Source organism: Lactuca sativa, chromosome 9, assembly GCF_002870075.4.
Source record: "Lactuca sativa cultivar Salinas chromosome 9, Lsat_Salinas_v11, whole genome shotgun sequence".
NCBI lineage: Eukaryota > Viridiplantae > Streptophyta > Magnoliopsida > Asterales > Asteraceae > Lactuca > Lactuca sativa.
Genome location: NC_056631.2, coordinates 222,389,999 through 222,409,551, shown reverse-complemented (window position 1 = coordinate 222,409,551; position 19,553 = coordinate 222,389,999). Strand labels below are relative to the sequence as shown.

The window sequence follows — 19,553 nt, the reverse complement described above, 5'->3', positions numbered from 1 at the left end:
TGTAGATCTAGCTAGGTGGTTTTTGGTTATGGTTTTGGTCCCTTTTGGTGGTTCTTGTGAGTAGAAGTTACTCCAGAACCTTTGAAGCTCCATATTTGATCCTTATTGAGGTTATGGAGTCACAAAGTTTGGATCTTGATGGGTATAAACCTTCCATGCATGATTTAGTGGTCATTTGATGAAGTTTGGGACTTAGGGTTTTGATTTGGACCCCATTGAGTTATGCTAAGTCATAAAGTTGGAAACTTTATGACTTAAGAGGTCACTTGAAATCAAATATGGGAGTTTGGACCAAGGTCTTAAGGTATTAAGAAGTTTTGAGACATTTTGGGAGTGATTTTGACCTTTAGGAATTCATATTTGGTGTTTGGGATTCGTTAAACCATGAAAATGTTTAAAGCATTCGACTTTATGGATTAAGATGTCGAAGAGGACTTGGATCTGTATTTGTAGCTGTTGGAATGGAGTATTAAGCACTTAATGAAAAAGTAGCTTAATAGAGGACTACGTTGGGCGTACATGCAGGTACGCACAACATACAACATCTACAGCCAATACACTTAGCGTACAAGGGAGTACACCCCGCGTACTCATCAGTTATGGGCTTGGACTGTTTTGGGCCTCAGGTTGGACCAGACAGTGGACTTTGGGCATTTGGACGTTAGTGGACCGTCAGAAGTCAGATGTTTTGGGCTAGGAATATGTTTAGGCTTAAGGTAAGGCCTATTAGTGGTATTCAACCTAATTTAGCAAATTGGGCCATTAGTAGGCCACTAGTGGGCTTGGAAAGCCTACCTAGTGTTGGGCTTTTGTTTTGGGATTGGGCCTTACTTTGGATCATACTGGGCCAGGGGTAGAATGGTCTTTTTACCCCATGCATGGATTAAAGATTATGGTATGGGACCCAATTGCTAATTGGTTATATTTTTTGGTAGTGCTAAGGAATTCATCCGGGAAGCTTCTGCAGTGCGAGGTGAGTCTTCTCACCATACCAATGGGTCTAAGGCACCAAGGCCAGCCCATTTTATGTTATGTGGTACACTAGCTATAGAAGAGATGTGGTATGACAATTGGCTTCATGCTAAGTGGTATGCTAGTGATTATATGATATGTGTTATCCTAGTTGTCTTTGTGATACTTGCATGGAAGATCCCGGGGGGAGCCCGTGGCATTGGATGTAAGACCATGTGGGGTAGCCCATGGTTCTCCTAAGTAAAGACCATGTGGGGTAGCCCATGGTATTTAATGTAAGACCATGTGGGGTAGCCCATGGCTGTCCTAGGTAAAGACCATGTGGGGTAGCCCATGGCAGTCCTAGGTAAAGACCATGTGAGGTAGCCCATGACATTCTTGCAGGTTTTTGTATGCATGGCTTATGTGGTATGTGTAGCTTTATAGCTAATATGATATGTGGATTGTGGATTGTGTGGGGTATGCTCTGGGAAACCCATTAAGCTTCGTCCTTAAAGGTTTGTTTATGGTTTCAGGTATCATCGTTCTGGAAAGGAAGGGCTTGGATTGATCGTAGTGCACACACCTATGATTTCCGCAATGAATGATTTTGGGATAAACTCTGATAAATGTTTCATTTATGGATGACTTGAAATGTTTGAGATAAATGGTATCATTGTTTTAGCTATACTAAAAATGAAATTTTTACCCTTGATTTTTGGGTCGTTACAAGTTTGTATCAGAGCCTTGGTTTGAGGGATTCGGACATACTTTTGGGTGTGTTTGAACTCAGACTGGGGGTCTGTAAAGCTTTCAAAAAAAATGTTTTAAGTAAAGAATTTCTAAGACAAGAAAGGGTGTGGTGCATGCAATCAGTTGAGCTCGAGTAATGCAACGCACGTAGATCCGGGCTAGCCAATTTAGAGATAATAGGGGTTAAAAACGACTTTTTGACAAAAGATTATTTAGAATAAATAATCTTAACCAAGTTGTAGAATATGTCTCAAGGGTTCGTACATATAAATAACGTTGAAATCCGAGTTCTAACGAAAAAGTTATGGTCCGTCGAAGTTTTATGGCAAAACCGGCACGACACCAGGAGACGTAAATAGTGAATTTACGATGTAGGAATTTTTAGCCTTAGAAATCTAAACAAAAGTTGTAGTAGATGTTAAACTGAGAACATACAAAAAAAGAACACCCAAATCTGACTTTGTATGAAGAAGTTATGAATTTTCTAAGATTTTTGGCTTAGCAGTGCACAGCCCGAAACTCGAATTTTAGATCGAGTGGTTTTTGGCCTATGCGACCTAAATGAGAATTAAAGATCTCATTAATAGGAACTCAACGGTAAAAAGACGGACGAAAACAGAGTCCATATGTAGAAGTTATGAGTTTTACGCAGACATTTAACAGTATAATCTCCTCGTACTGTTAAAATAAGATTGGTCGAGAATTAGCCAACGGAGTCAAAATGAAAGTTGTAGATCTTATTTTTACCTACGTGTGGATATAAAGAACGTCAAAAATGCAGGTTGCATGTGAAATTTACGGATTTTAGAAGTCGGAAGTGTGCTGTGCGAAAATGGGTGATGGGGCACAATCTTGGCCATTGCTTTCTCCCCAAGTTTTGCCACTAGATGGTGACATGTATCACCAAGTTCAGCCATTTTCACCCTATAAATAGAACCTCTCCCACCCTCATTTTATTCACACATTTCCCATTCTTTCTTCTCTTTACTCTCTCTCTCTCTAGAACCTCTCTCTAGCCTCGAAACCCCCCGAAAAGCCTAGGGAACCTCCCTAGCACGAGGCGAAAGCCCCGGAGTGCTCGAAGGCTCCGAGAAGAAGAGCTTTTTGGATCGGGAACGCTACTCCAAGCAAATCCGGGTTTTCTATAAAACCCGCTGTAAGTGAGCTACGCCTGTGCTATTTTTAATATAACTTTTATTTAATTATAGTAACGTTATTAGGAACTTATAATAAGTACCTGGGCTATTATTATGAGTTATATAAGTATTGTTTGACGCTTATATAATAGTAATAATAGCTAGACTATTAATTAGTGTCGGCGAATAATAGACTAAACTCTAATGGTAATAACACTAGGTTTTGTCGAAGAAAATTATTTTTTTAAGAAGCGAAGCGCTGTCTGAGTTCGGAATCACCACCTTTTCAAGTGAGTGCATGGTCCCTTTCATCTTACACATAGATATGAAGTATTTTATATAAACTACATGTTATGTGTGCATATTATATGTATACTTGCTATCTATACTGGATGAACGATTTTATACAAGTTTTATATGATTTAAATTGTATATGTATTTATATCTACGTAATATGTTGGGTAAAACATGGGTAGATGAAATATGAGTTGGATGATGAGTTGAGAGGTGATATAGACCATGAGGTAAGGGTGAGAGGCGGACGATGTGAGAACCCTTGTTCCTAAATGATGGCCCCGCCATCTAGCAGAGTATGGATGACAACCACGTGCTATTCTAGACAGTCCAGTGGAACAATAGCAGGCTCGCAACCTGTAGGTGTTGTGAACGATGTGTTCACCGGTGTATTGTGAGTGGACTCTCGAAAATGATACTATCAATAAACGAGATAACCCTAGCAACTGTGCTCGAAGGACAATACTGGCAGCTGCTCCTCACATAGAATGTCACAATTCTGGCAGCTACGCCTAAGTGATAGAACTAGCAGTTGTGCTTGACCGCTGTGTCGTTGACAACGATGGACTTCATACCTATTCCTTAGGATAATCTTTAGGATTGAATGAATAAGAAATAGCTGATTCTTAGGGTAGATCCTTAAGAGTAAAGAAGATAATGGAAATGGGTAATTGGGTTAACTGTTTGATGATTAAACATAATAATTATATTATTGTGGGTTGAAAACCCTATGTACTTACTAGGTTTCCCAACCCGACCCACTCAGTTTATTTATATCATAGGTGCTGATATGAAGTCACATTACACTGAGAGATTAAGGAGATATAAATCACTAGTGATAATGAATGTAAGTTTTGTTTATGCTTATGTTTCTGTATTGACGATGACATCCCAAATGTTTTAAAATGAATAAAAATATTTTTCTTTGGAAATGCACTGATAACGTATTTATCATGTTTCACTGGGAACAAATTCCGCACATTTTTATTAAAAAGAGGTACTCTGATTTTTATTAAGCATAAACAAAATTGGTCTTTTCTGGCCGTGAAAATGGGGATGTCACAAGTAAGTTTCCCTAAAATACCCATATTTGTTATCTGTTATGATTTGATTATGAATATGTGAATCGCATGCTAGTTAGAGCTAGGGGAGATGCATGTATATGTTGTATGAGCTGGTAGACTTGCATGCTAGTGCTGAGTAGTCAGCAATAGGTTAGCCTGATATGTGGTGCTTGTAGCCATGAGGATATTGGATGTCATGCTAGAATGAGAATGATAATTGGTATTTGTAAGTGAAATGTGTATGTTTTGAAAATTGTATACGGTTAGGATCTTATAGCCTTAGAATAGCTTATTTGGCCTTATTTCTTGTGCTCTTAGGGTAGAGTCTATTAGATCATTAGCTGTGTATAATTTGCATGCATAAGGCAGCAGACAACGAGGGTGGATGTGGACTACATGGGTTGTGGTATATGGGCCGAATGTTCTATGATAGTTTGTGGGTTGGAGATTACCCTAGGGTAAGCCCAGGATGAGGTTAGTGACATGAGTCACCTGATTGTGAATTGTATGTATAGTATGTTGGTTAGTTTTCCGTTGTATGAATGTTGCTTGCTTTGTTGAAACGACCCAAAAATACGACCCAAAAATTTCATTTTTCAATATAACCGAAAACCATAAATCTGAGTATCATATCATAAAACCACACGCGATGTATCTCAAACATAGTAAAAATACTGTGAGGAAAACTGTATCATATCTATAACATATCAAAATCAAGAACTGAATCAACTCCCAGGATGAAAACTGAAGCTGTGGTGTGTGCGATGCCATCATCCCGAGCTCTTCCCTTTTCTTGCGGAAGTGCCTGAAACCAAAACTGAAACTGTAAGCATGAAGCTTAGTGAGCTCCCCCAAACTACCACATACCATACAATAACATATAAGCACATACTGGGGCCTTGCCCCCTCCATCGGACCGAAGTCCAAAGTTGATTGACTGGGACCTTGTCCCCTCCATCGGACCGAAGTCCGAAGCTAACTGACTGGGACCTTTTCCCCTCCATCGAACCGAAGTCCAAAGCTGACTGGCTGGGACCTTGTCCCCTCCATCAGACCGTCGTCCGAAGCTAACTGACTGGGACCTTGTCCCCTGCATCAGACCAAAGTCCGAAGCGAACTGACTGGGACCTTGTCCCCTCCATCAGACCGAAGTCCGAAGCTGACTGACTGAACATAGCATAGCATAACATGTCAACTAGCATAAACACATACATCCTGTCTGAGCCACGAAGGCGTCAAACATATTAACTACTGCATTGGACCGGAGTCCTGAAACTACTACTAATTGAACGGGCCGGCATTGTGGCCTTAGACCCTGTTCCTACTGGAAGGAGACTCACCTCGTGAACTGGCTGCTGTGTGTATGGCTCTGGAAGCTATCTGCTGCTGCTCCGGTATCTCCCCGGCTACAAGTCCATAAACACACTCAATCAATGCTAATCACTGCACTGGGGTAAAATGACTCTTTTACCCCTGGTCAAAGTCAACTCTCCTGATCAAAGTCAACCCACAGTTGACCTGACTCGCCGAGTTGGGCCGCCAACTCGCCGAGTCCCTATTCTCACTTCTCGACCCTACTCGCTGCTACTCGTCGAGTATGGCATCAACTCGACGAGTTCCCTTTCGAATCAAAACTTAGGCAATCTGCATCCGACTCGCCGAGTCATATGAACAACTCGACGAGTTGTTCTTCGAGCTAAGAAGATTGCCTTGGACTCGCTGAGTTGTATGAACAACTCGCCGAGTCCCATCATTACTGAGTCTGACCTCAAACTCGCTGAGTCCACTCTACCACTCACTGGTCCTACTCGGCATCACTCGAAAAGGGAAAACCGGGGACTCTCGACTCGACTCGCCGAGTCGCTTGCATGCAACAACTCAAAACTCGATTCTGCTTGAATCCAGTGTATAAAACTTATAGATCTGGACTCCCTTAACTCGATTAGCATGTAAAGATTCTATCTTTACGTGCCCATATGCATCCATGAAGATAAAATAGCTCAAAAGCATAAAGAAAAGGCTAGATCTAGGGTTTTCATGCAAGGTATCAACAAAAGACAATAGATCCGGGCTCTACAACTCCTAAATGAACAGATCTAGGGATATCTCGACCTAATAGGGCATCCATACCATCATAAGGCTTGAGAAAAGCATCAAACTAGATCTAGAAGAGTTCTAATGGGGTTTTAAAGCATAAAAGGGAAGGAAATCCGAAGAATACCTCAAGGAACTCTGATTTGCCCTTGAATCTTTGCTCTACACCTCTTCTCCTTGCTCCTTTCTTCTTCTCCTTCTTCAAGCCTTCACAATTTCACACAAGAACACTTAAATCACTCAAGAATGGATTAGGGTTTTCTCACAGCTCTCTGAGGGTGAAGGAGGCGAGATTGGGGGCTATAAGGTCGTTTAAATAATGAGCAACTCGGGGATTTAGGGTTTCTTCCAGACAGGCAGACTCGCCGAGTCCCGAATATGGACTCGCCGAGTCGCCGACTAACACGTGCTCGAAATCCCGTCCCTACTCGGCGAGTCAGGCTATGAACTCGCCGAGTCCCTTATGCAAACTTCAAAATAAATACCATGGAATCATCATACTGGAGACGGGTCGTTACATTTTTTGCTTTGTAGGACTTCTAGCAATGTGAGCTAGCTACTAAGTGAATATGCTAGGTCACATGTGGCACAGGTTGGGTAATCTCATTGTGATGGATTTGGCCCTATTGCGCAACTCTCGTCTGAGTCTAACCGTTATAGGATTGAGTCTTTTACTTGAAGTATTATCTGATCGCTGCAACATGTGGCTATATTCATAAGGTAGCTAGTTGACATTACAGTGAATCTTTCAGCAGTAGAGGACTATGTGGGTTGGGAACCTAGGGGGAGCCTAGGAGGTGCTTCGGTGGATATTGTGCTGCTGTTTAGCATATATTTGGTACATCATGGGAGTAGGTGACTTAGAGGATTCAGGATGAATCTGGAGGAAAGTATGGATAGTTGTGGAAGGTAGTGTTGGGCCCGTACTACTGAAAGCACAGGATCCATACTCGAATAGGGGAAAGTCTTGGAGAATCTAAGAAGCCTGGGATGGAGAATTCTTGGTTATGATTAGACTATGGGGATAGATGCTATGCAGAATGAGGATAAGCACGCAAGGGGAAGGACCCGAGTTTGGTCCCGACTCCGGTGGAGAGCTAGTTAGCGGAAGGACCGACAAGGATTTGAGTTTGCGTCTAACTAAGGATATGGAAAGTGTTCTCATGCTAGCTCCTACTCCTTAGGGGCTAAGGTTTGGTACGCCTGGGATCTCTTGTATCAGGCGGAAAGGATTGATTGTGTGATCTATTGCGCTTTTGGGATTTGGGACTATGTCTTGGGAGTAATTAGTATTTGGGTTTAGAGTAGAGGTTGCTCCAACTTTTGCAGTTTAGTCGTTGACGAGTGACCTGGTGAGTGGGTCAGTTTGCGAGACCCTGAATTATATGGGTCCTAGAGCCTAGGAGCGAGAGATCGAGTTGGAGTACCTCGAGTAGAGAGGTTCAGGTCAGGTGAATTAACTGGAGGGTCTCGGGTGGAGACCCAGGAGTTTAGACCAACCTTTGAGAGGCCAGCAGGATTGGATCCAGTGTAATGCTCGCAAAAACTGCATGACGGAGTTTCGTTCCAACGGTTTGGATTGTCATTGGGATTGGAATGAGGTGTTTCATCATGTTCTCGGGGTGGTTGAGGTAACCCACGAGGAGGTGGTTATGGTTCCTCCAGACGTTTGCGGACATGCTTTCTTCGGCCATTTTTGGTGGGTATCGGGTATTTGTATTGCTTGGGAATTGTGATAAGTTAGATATCGGGTCGGTTTTCTGCTATTGTTTGGGTTAGCAAGGGTTGTCAGATGTCATTCAGCATGTCGAGGAATCTTTGAGAAATCTTCAGATGGATGTATCTTGCGGAGTGGATTCCGCGTGTACTGTGATTGCCCCGAGTTGTTGTCGGAGTCTGTTCGGTAATCTGGGTTGCTATAGGTGTAGCATGTTTGGCCACACCATCAGGGATTGGCCATAGGGAGCAAGCCCGTTGCATTTTTGTTGTGTTCAGGTGTACGACAAAGGGGTCGACTGTATTACAATCAGGGAGGAGCAGTGAGTGTACCCGCTCCAGTCAATTTCGGGGTTGGTCCAAGGGATTAAACGAGGGAGATGTGACTAATTTTCAGTAGCCTCAGTATTTATGCTTGGAAGATCCATCGGGATTGCCGAGGGAAGAGAGAGTTGTCGCTGAGATTTCGGTTAAACTATCCGTTGGATGGACTCCGAGATCTGAGCGTGATATCACTTTTAAGCGATTGAAGTCATTGATGTAGTTGGGATGCAAGAAGTGTTACCTGGTTTTTCAGGAGGTGTATTTTTTGGACAGGGGTATTTTTGGTGTTCTAGCTTTGATAAGCACCTGTCTTTAGCAAGGTGAGCATTGGAACGTAATGAGGATTGGGAATCCTTCACTTTTCGTATGCCGAGCGGACTGAGTTGAATCTAATTGGGGAAGAATCGTCCAGGTATCCACGACAGAAGCAAGGGTGGAAGTGATGTAAGACTACAGAGGAGCCGTAGCATTTACAAATGGCCAGTTAGGGTGTAGTGTTGTAAGACTACGGGGGAGCCGTAGTATTCACTAGCAGCAGAGAGTGCTGTAAGACTGAGGGGGTACCGTAGCGTTCACAGATTCTTTCAGGTGATTTGGACTAGGGTAAGCTAGTTCACAAGGTTGTTGGGGGAGCCATAGCTTAGTTAGGATCAGGACCAGAGGAGATTGACCGATCAATTATCCGGGGGCAAGCCCGGGTGGTTATGGGAATTTAGGATGGAACCGGTAGAGAATGATGAGCCAAGGGTTGGATCTTGTGATGTAGGGTCATGTTGATGAGTAGTGCATGTCTCAGTAGGGCTACGGCTGGGTAGCCATGATATTAGATCTCATAAGAACCTGGTGGTTGTACCGGGTGCGGGACTGGTAGTCTCAGGGAATCGGCTAAGGGTAATTACTAATCGGTCGAGTAAAGGATGACGGGAAGTCATGGTGCATTATGAAAATGCCGATCCAATGATCTCTATATAGGAGCGGTGTAACAATTCATATTCGGATAGGAACCCGAATCGGAATTCATGCAGGATTTTGTTTCAGTGAGTTGGGATGTGGGGCATTTATATGCCAAGGGCATCGTGGGCAGATTTCCAGGTTGATGAACGGGTTGGTATGATGGTAGTTTAAGCATTTTTGATGTGTCTCGGGTGGCACTATCCGTAATTGGGCCACAAAATGTTGGAATCAGGAAACGGTAGGTCATAGGAGACCGGGTATGAGGTAAGACTATAGTTATTCTTGTGGTATTCACCTTTTTGTGTCGGATTCAGTGGCGACAGGTTGTCATCCTATCATGATCAGATGGATCAAACGGATTGAAGGAGAAAGGGCAGTTATGGTTAGACGAGGTATCCTTTGGAGATCGTAGGGGACTGCCACGTGTGTTTCTGTCTTAGCAATCGGGTAAGTGTACGATGTTCCAGACAGTTGGCAAACAGTTTAAGACCAGGGAGGTCCCCGGTTGTCCTTCAGGAAAACAGCCATGTGGAAGCAAGAGGAGTAGGAACGACTTCAGTGATTTGGGGTTTGGGTGTGGAATTGTTGGTTATTCGGTAGTCGTAGTTGATCGGTGATTTTGCTCTTTAGGAAGCATCAAGGTATTACGGGTAGGAAGTATTCTATCTTGACTGGTTTCTTCTGAAATCAGTTCGATGATGATTTAATGTGCGCATTCTGTCAAGGAGACAGACCATCTCGAGATCTCAGATTTCAGATGGAGCAGATGTGATCAGCTTGCAAGGAATTCGTTCATCTCTGGGTTCTAGAACCCTATGAGGATTGATTTCAGTTGCGTTGGGTAGGCTGCGGTATTCACAGGTTTGTGGTGGTGTTGCTCAGGTTGTCTAGTATGTTGGGGATGGTGATGCATGATTTCGAGGACGAAATCTAATTTAAGTGGGGGAGAGTTGTAACGCTCGGTTCCGAATTGACTCCTAGTCTGAGGCTGTGGCTCAAAGTTCGGTAATTGTAATGATTATGGCTCTTGGGAAGGTAAGATCTAGGCCCATTTGGGTGCGAGTGATGTATTAGAAGTGATCTGGGTGTCTGGTTCGTGTTTTGGAAGCCTAGGGGTATTTCGGTCAAGTGATTGTTCGGGCTTTTATGGAAAATGGATTTTTGTTTGGAATGTCTTAAGAAAGGTTTGAGTTGTTAGAAGTGTAGGGCTTCTCGTCACCTTTCTGTGGATATAAGAATCCTCAGAATTGGGTTTATTACGAAGAAGTTATGGCCTTCAGAAGTTTCGCAGTTTTCAGGCTTAGCCGAGTACGCGGCGTGTACACAAAGCGTATGCGGGGCATACTAGTGAAGAAGGCAGTGCACTGGGCGTACTGACCAGGATGGTCGTGAAGGTTCCCAAGAGTACGTTGGGCGTACCATACATACGCTGGGCATACTCCATTAAGATTAGAACCCTATTTTAGGGTCTTGGACCCTATTTAAGCCCCTTATCTCATTAACCTAACCCTAATAGCTTTGGCCTCCATCCCTCTAAACCCTAGATATCGACCCTTAACTTCCATCTAAGTGATTCTTGAGATTTTTGGTAATTTACTGGGTCTTTGGGTGCTTATTATGGAATAAGGAGTTTCTATAGGAAGCATTGCTTGGCTTGAAGCTTGTGGACCACGCCCTAACCATATTGATCTAACTCCAGAAAGTATAAAGTTTGGATCTTGGTGGCTTTCTCATGCGGACCTAGTTGGGTTATGACATGTTATGTTTGGAACTTGAAGAAGAAGGAACTTGGTGATCAAGCTATGGTTGGATTCAAGCTTCTAGATCTAGAACCTTCATCAACTTTGCAAGCTTTTGAAGGTATAAAGTCTCAACCTTGAGAAATCTTTTATGTAGATCTAGCTAGGTGGTTTTTGGTTATGGTTTGGGCCCCTTTGTGGGGGTTCTTGTGAGTAGAAGCTACTCCAGAACCTTTGAGGCTCCATATTTGGTCCCTATTGAGGTTATGGAGTCACAAAGTTCGCATCTTGATTGGTATAAACCTTCCATACATAATTTAGTGGTCATTTGATGAAGTTTGGAACTTAGGGTTTTGATTTGGACCCCCATTGAGTTATGCTAAGTCATAAAGTTGGAAACTTTATGACTTAAGAGGTCCCTTGAAATCAGATCTGGGAGTTTGGACTGAGGTCTTAAGGTATTAAGAAGTTTTTAGACATTTTGGGAGTGATTTTGACCTTTAGGAATTCATCTTTAGTGTTTGGGATTCATTTAGCCATGCAAAGGCTTAAAGCATTCGACTTTATGGATTAAGATGTCGAAGAGGACTTGCGTCTGTATTTGTTGCTGCTGGAATGGAGTATTAAGCACTTAATGAAAAAGTAGCTTAACAGAGGAGTACGCTGGGCGTACATGCAGGTACGCACAACGTACACCACTTTCAGCTAGTACGCTTAGCGTACATGGGCTTGGACTGTTTTGGGCCTCGGTTTGGACCAGACAGTGGACTTTGGGCCTTTGGACCTTAGTAGACCATCAGAAGTCAGATGTTTTGGGCTAGGAATATGTTTGGGCTTAAGGTAAGGCCCATTAGAGGGATTGGGCCCAATTTAGCAAATTGGGCCATTAGTGGTCCACTAGTGGGCTTGGAAAGCCTACCTAGTGTTGGGCTTTTGTTTTGGGATTGGGCCTTTGTTTGGATCATACTGGACCAGGGGTAGAATGGTTATTTTACCCCATGCATGGATTAAAGACTATGGTATGGGACCCAATTGATAATTGGGTATATTTTTTTGGTAGTGACAGCTCGGGAAGCTGGCGGGGCAACAGCTAAGGAATTCATGCGGGAAGCTTCTGCAGTGCGAGGTGAGTCTTCTCACCATACCAATGGGTCTAAGGCACCAAGGCCAGCCCATTTTATGTTATGTGGTACACTAGCTGTAGAAGAGATATGTGGTATGACAATTGGCTTCATGCTAAGTGGTATGCTAGTGATTATATGATATGTGTTATCCTAGTTGTCTTTGTGATACTTGCATGGAAGATCCCGGGGGGAGCCCGTGGCATTGGATGTAAGACCATGTGGGGTAGCCCATGGTTCTCCTAAGTAAAGACCATGTGGGGTAGCCCATGGCATTGGATGTAAGACCATGTGGGGTAGACCATGGCTGTCCTAGGTAAAGACCATGTAGGGTAGCCCATGACAGTCCTAGGTAAAGACCATGTGGGGTAGCCCATGGCATTCTTGTAGGTTTATGTATGCATGGGTTATGTGGTATTTGTAGCTTTATAGCTAATATGACATGTGTTATGTTGATTGTATGGGGTATGCTCTGGGAAACTCATTAAGCTTCGTGCTTACAAGTTTGTTTATTATTTCGGGTATCATCGTTCTGGAAAGGAAGGGCTCAGATTGATCGCAGTGCACATACCTATGATTTCTGCAATGAATGATTTTGGGATAAACTCTGATAAATGTTTCACTGATGAATGACTTGAAATGTTTGAGATAAATGGTTACAATGTTTTAGCTATACTAAAAATGAAATTTTTACCCTTGATTTTTGGGTCGTTACAAGAATGCATTTAATATTTCCACACATAGAATTTCCTTATGTTGAACCATTCCAACATAACATTCATATACATACTTGACTAAATTTGATTAAAATCTCAATTTAAGCTTTTAGAATTGGTAGGAAGTATAATTTCCTCTCCCTTAATTATAGCAAAACAACTTTTCAAACCCTGTAACTTTGCACATTAAAACTTTTGTTTTATATAATTAACATTGCTAACTTGCAACACTTGACATAATAATCATGCTCCCACTAACATGAGAATTATATTCTTCTCAGCATAACACTTATGCTCCCACTAGCTTTGACATGTATCCAGAAATCACCTGGACTTCTAGAAATCAATACTTTACCGACTTTCATTACCAAAGTTCAGGTTTCTGATACGAGATGCTTCGATAAGACTTTATCTAAGCTTCCCAAAATCATACACCTTTCCTTAGATAGCTCACATGTGTGTCTAAACAATTTTAGAACTATGAAAAGGGATTTCGTAATCATAGTCTCAAACGTTTAGACCTTTGCCATTGCTCACATTTCAAATTATGAAAAGGGATGTCGTAATCATAAATGAATTTGAGAATGCAAATATCACAATTTCTATTTGCTTAAAATCTACTTAGTTAAATCATTTCCTCACCATCATTTTCATGAATTGAAGAGAAACCTTATGACACTTAGATTTTATGGTGTATGTGTTCCTATCCATGTGGATTTGTCAAAAACATAACCACAAGAGGAGGTGAGTGACAAATCCAAACTCAAATGGACTGAAATTGTTCAATCTTAACTTCTTGCCACCTGGCAGCACAAGGGCCTACCATTACTTACAAGTAGTTATGCAAATAATTGAGAACTCATAGAACTCACACGTATAGTCTACTTTAACTGGAATGGCCATAGAAACAAGAATATGTCAACACGATAGGTTATAAACCTCAAGTCATGCGCTAGTGATAAACAATAGGTTTTATTCCTGATTAGTTCTTGAGACCCTTTTCTAGATCATTAAGACTCCCACTGACCTCTTTACATATAAGATTCTCTTATCAAGAACCATTCCTTGACAAAGAAAATATTCAATAGTTAGTGCGGATTCTTATCAAGACAAACACTTCACACAATTGGCCTTAGTTGGTCTTTGTTTTATCTAAAACATCGCAACTCACAAATTTCAAATGTACAAGAGTAGAAAACATTTTACTCTACATTTGATAAGTGTTTTAAACCTTCTTAACATTATAGTACTCAAGGCTCGATCTTGGAGTATTACTCTAAAACTCAATTTTGGAACGAAGTATGATTCATCTTTTGATTTAACCATTTCAACAATTCACGATTCCTCTTCTTAGTCAAACAATTGCACTAAGATGTCCTTAGAGGATCAATTGTGATATGGTTTTTCCTAGTCATTTAGATGATCATAATACATGATACTAAAGTACTCTCCCATCTTTTCAGATTCGAGAAACTTTTCTCTTTCTGCCTAATTTGATTCTTCTCATTCGTCCTGCCATACATTGTAACTTTTCCAATGTTTGAAAATTATAATTAAACTTGTAAGCACAACCATATTTACTAAACTTTAGAAAATCATGATGAATAGACTTATCTTTCTTTGTGGTGGACCTGATTAGTGCACAACCAAGTGTAGCCAATCTCCTAGTCCTTCACTTGACTCACATATTGATATGTGCATATTTAGTTCATATTAAGTATCGATTTTATTCATTTATTAGCTAAATTATTGCATTTCATGGACAAAAGGTACTTAAAAGTGTTTGAATTATGTTTTCAGTCCAAAAGTTAAGCTCGGAAGCAGAAGGAAGAAGGAGAAGCGGTTGAGAGCTCGAGAATGGAACAAAGAAGAAAAACACTAAAAATAACACCTACTCGGCGAGTTGGGTCGACTACTCGGCGAGTCCAAGCGAAGATTCGAGAAGATAAAGACTCGGAAACCCAGAGACTTATCACAATACGGGGACTGAGAGATGGACTCGACGAGTCGACACCTCACTCGACGAGTCGATTCGTATATATAAAGATAACTCCTCAGAACGATGAAGGGGAATTCTAGAACGATTAAGAAGAGTTTAGCTGCGATTAAGAAGTCAGAAAAACCCTAGAAGACGAAGTTATAAGCTAGAATTCAATTCCGAAGGAGATTTGAGGCAAATTTCATCATTCTACTTAATCTTTTGTTTTGTCATTATGGTTAAACAATTAGACTATGTTTGTTTGCTGTTATTTACTTCAATTATGAGCTAAAACCTTTAGACTTCTGTTTGGGGATACAAAACTGATACTATGGTTTGATTATTGGTAGGATTAATTCTAAGTTGGTGATTTTTGTTATTTTAGCTTGCTAAAGAACCTTGTGTGTGAATAATAATTAATTTTCTGTTAATAGGAAGATAATTGATTAGCATGAACATCTATTGATTATCAACCTCATATGCTATGTGACCACTTTGTCATATGTCTAGGATTAATGAACATGAAACTAGAGTTAATAAGAAAATTGAGTAAATTCATGTGCAAGCTTGTGTGATGACCATCAACAAGAAGTTAATTAAAAGATTAAATTAGTTAACTATTGCAAGTCTAAATTAACCCGGATAATTAATCTAGTGAATTTAATTAAATTAGACAACTGGCCACTGTTTAAGTTAGTTTATTTGCTAAGGATTAGTGTAGTGAACGCGAATCTAATCAGTTGAATCGGTAACCAACAAAAGAATTAATCCATTGCACTATTACCTTGAAATCAACCATAGGATCAATTGAGTTGAACTAAACAGAAGTTCCTTCCCATTATTGAATCTAGTTAATTCTTTGTTTTTCTAAGTTTTAGATTAAGTAATAGTTAGTAAGTTTTTTAGTCTTGTAAAACTAGAGAAAACCCCCTACTTATTAATTAATTTAGATAGAATTAGTTTTTAGATTTAATTTGCCGTTCCCTGTGTTCGATACCCTACTTATTTAACTATACCACAATTGATAGGTTCACTGCCTTTGTGTATTATTTTATAATTGAAAGTAGGTTTAAAATTAAGTGAGTTTGCACAGATCAAGTTTTTGGCGCCGTTGCCGGGGAACGGTTCTAAAATTAACATTAAATTCTAATTTAATCGATCCTTTGTGTGGGATTTATCTTACACAAAGTTATTTAAAAGGTAATTCAGTAAGTAGAATAAGTTTTAATAAAAATCCTTTTTTAAAGTAACTAGAAATTTTTTTCTGTTTTTGCCTTGAACTCGCCAAGTGCACTCGTGCCGACTCGGCAAGTACATCGCTGTTTACAGCTTTAATTTTTTTTTGTTCTTTTTACGTGTTTTCTGTTTTGTTTACAGTTTTTTCATGACCCGAGAATCCGATACACCTCTGGTCCCTCCTCTTGAAGACCCAGAATCCGCACTAAGGAGGAGCAAAGGCAAAACCGTTGGAGAATCCGCTTCTTCAAAGAACTCACCACTTAAAATCCTCAAGTCGATTTTCAGCAAGAAGAGGAGCAGCAAATCAGGAGCATGCAGTGCCTCTTTGACAATCGGAGACCCAATTCAAGAAGATATCGAGTACGAGACCGAGGAAGAAGAAGAGCCCACATACAAGCACGAATCCGAGTTTGAAGACGATTTAGCTATCACCATGGCTAATATCGATGAAGTGTCCATGGGGGAATGGAAGAAGAGGATGCGCGATGACACCGGCCCGGGACTTGTGCAGCCCGCAATTCCCGCAACCGCTACTTTCGAACTAAAAGGCCATATTCTCGCTCAACTCAAGGAGATCCCTTTTTATGGGAAGGATCATGAAGATGCCTACAAGCACTTGGACGAAGTGAATGATGTGGCTGACTACTTCAATGTACCCAATGTTCCACGCAAGACCCAACTTCTTCGCATGCTCCCAGTCACGTTCAAAGGTGCTGCAAATGATTGGCTAAAGTCACTTCCTCCCGGATCGGTCACCACATGGGCCAAGATGAAAGAAGAGTTCATAGACCACTTTTGCCCACCCTCCAAAATAGCCAAGCTAAAGAAAGCCATTGCCAACTTTGAGCAACAACCCGAAGAATCTCTTTATGAAGCTTGGGAAAGGTACAAGAGCTTTCTTAGAAATTGCCCACACCATGACCTTAATAGCCAACAAGAGGTCTGCATTTTCTATGATGGAGTCAATGTCACCACAAGGCAATTGCTCGATTCTCAAGGGCCGCTCACGAAGAAGGCGCCCCCGGTAATCAAGGAGTTAATTGAAGAATTCTCTAAGCACTCTAGAGAATACCACAATCCAAGAAATGAAGTAAGTCGGGGGGTAGTGAACTCGGAAAATGATAGCATGGCGGCGGTGATAGCTAAGCTCGATAGTCTAGATAGAAGAATGACAAAAATGGATCAAACAATCCATGTTATTCGGGTTGGATGTGAAAATTGTAGAGGGCCCCATCTCACAAAGGATTGTGATTTGGATGAGAATGGAAACAAAAAGGCTCAAGTATTCTATTCAAGTGGCGATCGATACGACGAGAATTGGCGAAAACCGAAGAAGGAATGGATCCCATACGAAGAATACAAGAAGGCTAAGGAGGAGAAATACAAGCAGAAAGAAAGGGGATTTTATCAAAAGGAAGAACCGGTAACGGAAAAGAAAGCAGATTTAGAAAAATTGTTCAGTAGATTCATAGTCGCATCCGAAAAGAGACACAATGATCACTTTGATGCAATACACGAGACCAGAAATATGCTAAGGAATCAGCAGGCATCCATTCTCAACATTGAGAAGCGGCTGGGACAGCTTGCACATCAAGTGAACGAAAGAAGACCGGGTCAACTTCCAAGTAACACCAAAACCAATCCGAGAATGGAGAATGTGAGTGTAGTGACTTTCAGCAATGAAGAAATTTTCACACATGCACAGAGGATCTCCAAGAGGAAGACAGAAAAGGCAGAAGAGGTGGCTCCAGCTAAACCCGAACAGACTCGCCGAGTCCCTCAAATGGACTTGACGAGTCCATGCATAAATGAAAAAACTGTCATTCCCTTAAAGCCATATAATCCCCCTTTTCCATTCCCAATCAAAGCCATGCATGTGGAAAAAGTTGAAGCTTATAGAGCCTTTATGAAGCATGTTAAAGCCCTACAAGTAAATGTGCCATTTGTAGAAACGATACTCAAAACACCCAAGTACTTCAACTTACTAAAAGGTCTCTTTGCTGCTAGGAAAGACTTGGCTGAAGTCGCGGAGATAATATTGAGTGAGCTACCCGAAAAGAAGGGCGATCCGAGGAGTATCATAATTCCGTGCCAATTTGGAAACGCATTGGCCACTCAAGCGTTGACTGACTCGGGTGCAAGCATCAATCTGTTGCCTTTCTCTTTCTTTAAGAAGCTGAATTTACCGGAGCCAAGGCCGGTAAACATGAAGATCCATTTGGCAGACAAGACAACAATTCATCCACAAGGCGTTTGTGAGGATCTTCTTATTAAAGTCGACAAGTTCATATTTCCAGTAGACTTTGTGGTGCTTGACATGGAAGAAGACCCCGAAATTCCGATTATTTTGGGGAGGTCATTTTTAAACACCGCATGTGCTTTAATCAATGTATGTGAGTCTACACTAACGTTGAGGGTAGGTGACGAGTCCGAAATATTTAAAGCATTACCAGAAGCCAAGCAAGAAAAAGAAGGGAAAGAAGAGATCTCATTTATCGGTTTCGATGATGAGATACTACAAAAGGAACTTGCACTTTTGAAAGAAGAAGATCCAAGCAAGTTTTTGCTACCTTCTGGAGAGGATGGAGATGTTAACAAAGACTTGGAGGAGATAGAAAAGCTACTGGAAGGAGCCGGCTCGGAAAACACAGCGGAAATGGTGAAATACGATCCGAATGGCCGAGTCACTTTCCTGGACTCGACGAGTCCAGTCGAAATTGCCAACAACTTGGATGACTTAGATCTGCTTGTTGCTAGTTCTCTGCATATGCTAGACTTGGATATTTTTCATCATTCTTTAGAAGAACAAACAACAGAAGGAGAAATGGACACGGAAGTTCAACACGTCCATATAGCATGTCTTGATGCGATTCCGCTTGAAGATGAAGTAAGCACAGAAAAAGAGGAGAAGGCAAATGATAGGAGAGTTGATGCTGGTCAACCTTTCATTACCAAACCTAGAGCAAGAACTTTCACAAGCTTTGAAGTAATTAAGTTTAAGGAAAAGGAGGTGCAAGAGAAGGTGAAAAAGAGTGGGGTGAAGAAGAAAAAGAAGATAAGGGAAGCCCAAGCAGTTGAGGATGATGCTGTAAAGAAGAAAAGGGAGGAATTAAAACGGGCTTACAAAAAAAAGATTCACACTTACAAGACAAAGTACAAACCACAAAAGATTAGGTGTGCATTCCCGGTGCTAGAAGATGACGAGACGTAGATGGGAATGAGTCCAGCTAACGACTCCTTAAAAAGAAGCGCTTGGCGGGAGGCAACCCGTTATTTAGAGTTTGCTTTCTTTTGTCTTTTTACGTTTTTTAGAATTCTAATCTTCCAATTCGTCGGACATGTCTGCTTGAGAGTGCGTATGGACTAAGTGTGTGGTGGAGTAAATTTTCTTTTCTAAATAAAGGGAAAAAATTTATAATTTTTAAATTGTTTGCAATAGACTCGCCGAGTCTGACCATGACTCGACGAGTCCAT

The 19,553-nt window shown here is 41.3% G+C and overlaps 1 non-coding gene across 1 annotated transcript; it reads right to left on the bottom strand.

The window, feature by feature from the left end:
• Positions 1 to 16,896: 16,896 nt before the first annotated feature.
• Positions 16,897 to 17,003, bottom strand: LOC111878932 (small nucleolar RNA R71). Its single transcript, XR_002845981.1, has one exon. It is a non-coding gene; the product is annotated as a small nucleolar RNA R71 (small nucleolar RNA).
• Positions 17,004 to 19,553: the final 2,550 nt, after the last annotated feature.